Consider the following 2,407-nt stretch of genomic DNA (forward strand, 5'->3'; position numbering starts at 1 on the left):
ACTCACTTTCTCAAGTAAATTTTCTAAAGCTCTAAGCCAAGGAGAGTCGGAGCTGAGCCAGGAGCCTCCAACCTTTTTTGACTTCCCCAGTGTTACAAACAGTAAGACTAAAGAGCTCAACTATTTATTGAGGGAGGGAGAGATGTTTGCAAGTGGGCTGTCATTTCTAAAGAAACTGCTGCTATTATCACAAAGCCTTTTTTTTTTTTTTTTTTGCTTATATACTGTTTACAATTTTGTGATAAAAGAAAGAACGTACAGGTGGTACAGTAGTTCAGAAGAAGTCACATGGAATACACAAAATCCTAGAGATACTGGTTTTGCAAAAAAGAAACTTTTAGGCTAGACATCTACCATTTTTTAGTTCAAAGTGGGCAAGGGCCTTGGGAAAACGAGAAGGAGCATTCTGGATTGAATAATGAGGTTAAGTGACAGGGGGATATTTAATAATAAAATGCCCAGAAGTCTTGGAGCACACTCCAGGCTTCTGGGGAGTTGTTTGATCTTTATTACCAGTATTGCAGTATTTTAAGTCTTTAAATAAAGACCTGCCTGGAACACTTTCCTCAATATCATATGGAGGATCTTGGATAAAGAGGCTTTGGACTCAAAGTAGAGATCATCGGCCATATACAACTAAGCTGAAAGCATCCCAGTGAGAGAACCGATCTAACTTCAGCTCTTTCCTCAGCAACTCAACCCTTTCTATTTTGTATTATCCAGGACTTCCTCTTATTTTCCAGTTCACCGGTGGCACATTTTGATGATTTCCAGGGCTCTTTGACTTTATTCTTTCAAACATCTATATCCACAGCAAGCTTTACCATTATGTCAGTGGGTTCTCGGGAGAAAAGAGTCCGACAGCTTTGTACCATCGCTGCTCTGCCATCCTGACTCCGCTTTTACCTGTAGATTCCTCCAGTCTGGAAAAAAAGTTAGTTCCTTTAAAACTGATGGAGTGTTGAAGTTTCTCCCACCTCTAAAATGTTTTGTGGGAATGATTGTAAAGTGCGGGATGGAGACGGAGTTGTGAACTCAGAACTGAAGGGACAAGCTCAGAAGGTGTGACTTGACAGGAGGAATGAGTCAGCTGGAAAAGGAATGTTGGCAGGGCACTGATCCAACTAGAAGTGAAGTTCAGTTAGCCAGTTCCACTAAAGCCGGGGGCCGCTGGTGGTCCAAGGAGACCTCAATTTGGAGTCATTTTCCATGTGATATATGTTGGAGAGGTGTGATCCTCCGGGGACTTTCCTGGTGAAGGCAAGTAACTTTCATTTAAAGTATGTGTTGGCCAGTGTACCTTGGAGTCGACTACCAGAGTGGGAAGATCCTAGAAACAGAAACGGTTATTCAGACTACAATCCAGTTAACTTTCTCATTGTGACAGCGCTAGACAGTATCCACATGAATGGTTTCAGAAAAAGTGGCATTTAACCCAATGGCCTCTTTCTAGGCAACTCTTAGGGTTTTTATTTTTTGCTTTTTTTGGAGAAGCCCCACAGAAAAAATATCAGTTTGCTTTTATGAAAACAAGAGTCATCACCAAGCTAGTCAGCCATCAGGTGGTGTAGCTCAGCCATAGAGATCGTGCTTCGCACTCATGGGTTTTGTGCTTCAATCTCTGGCACCTTCTCTTCACTTTTTAGCAACCCTCATCCTCTCATCTCTTTTATTATGTTTACCCTTCTCACAAGAAAAGGAAGCCGATGGTCCAACTGATTGCTTTTAGCGTTCTCCCATTTCTGCTTCCTGGGGCTTAGTATATGCCAGGGCAGGGCGTCAGCAAAAGAAAGACAAGAAGGAAGGGAAGGAAAAGGAACCAGTCCTTACCCCAAAGCAAGAAGGATTTTGCCAGAACAACTAGTCCATAAATGCTGGGTTTTAGTCAGCATATCATGGAATATCAGGGTAGAAAAACAAGGACTGAGAGAAAGGAGAAAACTAAATGGCCCAACGAAAATTTTTTAGTTCTTTTAATCATCTAAGCAGTCCTACCTGCTCAGTCAGACTAGAGGAAACCTTAAAGCTCTTTCTCCTGCCCATAAATAAGGAGGCCATAAAGTGCTGGCTCGTTGGTCTAGTGGTATGATTCTCGCTTTGGGTGTGAGAGGTCCCGGGTTCAAACCCCGGACGAGCCCCTGATTTCCTATTATTGGAAACCCTGGTGGTCTAGGGGTTAAGAGCCAAGGCTGCTAATCAAGTGGTCAGCAGTTCAAATCTACCAGGTGTTCCTTGGAAGCCCTAAGTGGCAGTTCTACTCTGTCCAGTAGAGTCGCTATGAGTCGGAAGCGACTCGACGGCAATGGGTTTGGTTTTTTGGTTTAGCCGACAGTGATTAAGAACTCAGCTGCTAACCACAAGATTAACAGTTTGAGTCCACCAGCCTCTCTTTGGAAACCCTATAGCG

The 2,407-nt window shown here is 43.1% G+C and overlaps 1 non-coding gene across 1 annotated transcript; it reads left to right on the plus strand.

The window, feature by feature from the left end:
* Window positions 1-2,066: 2,066 nt before the first annotated feature.
* TRNAP-UGG (transfer RNA proline (anticodon UGG)) lies at window positions 2,067-2,138 on the plus strand. The gene has a single exon. It is a non-coding gene; the product is annotated as a tRNA-Pro (tRNA).
* Window positions 2,139-2,407: the final 269 nt, after the last annotated feature.

The sequence above is a fragment of the Elephas maximus genome, chromosome 1 (assembly GCF_024166365.1).
Source record: "Elephas maximus indicus isolate mEleMax1 chromosome 1, mEleMax1 primary haplotype, whole genome shotgun sequence".
Lineage (NCBI taxonomy): Eukaryota > Metazoa > Chordata > Mammalia > Proboscidea > Elephantidae > Elephas > Elephas maximus.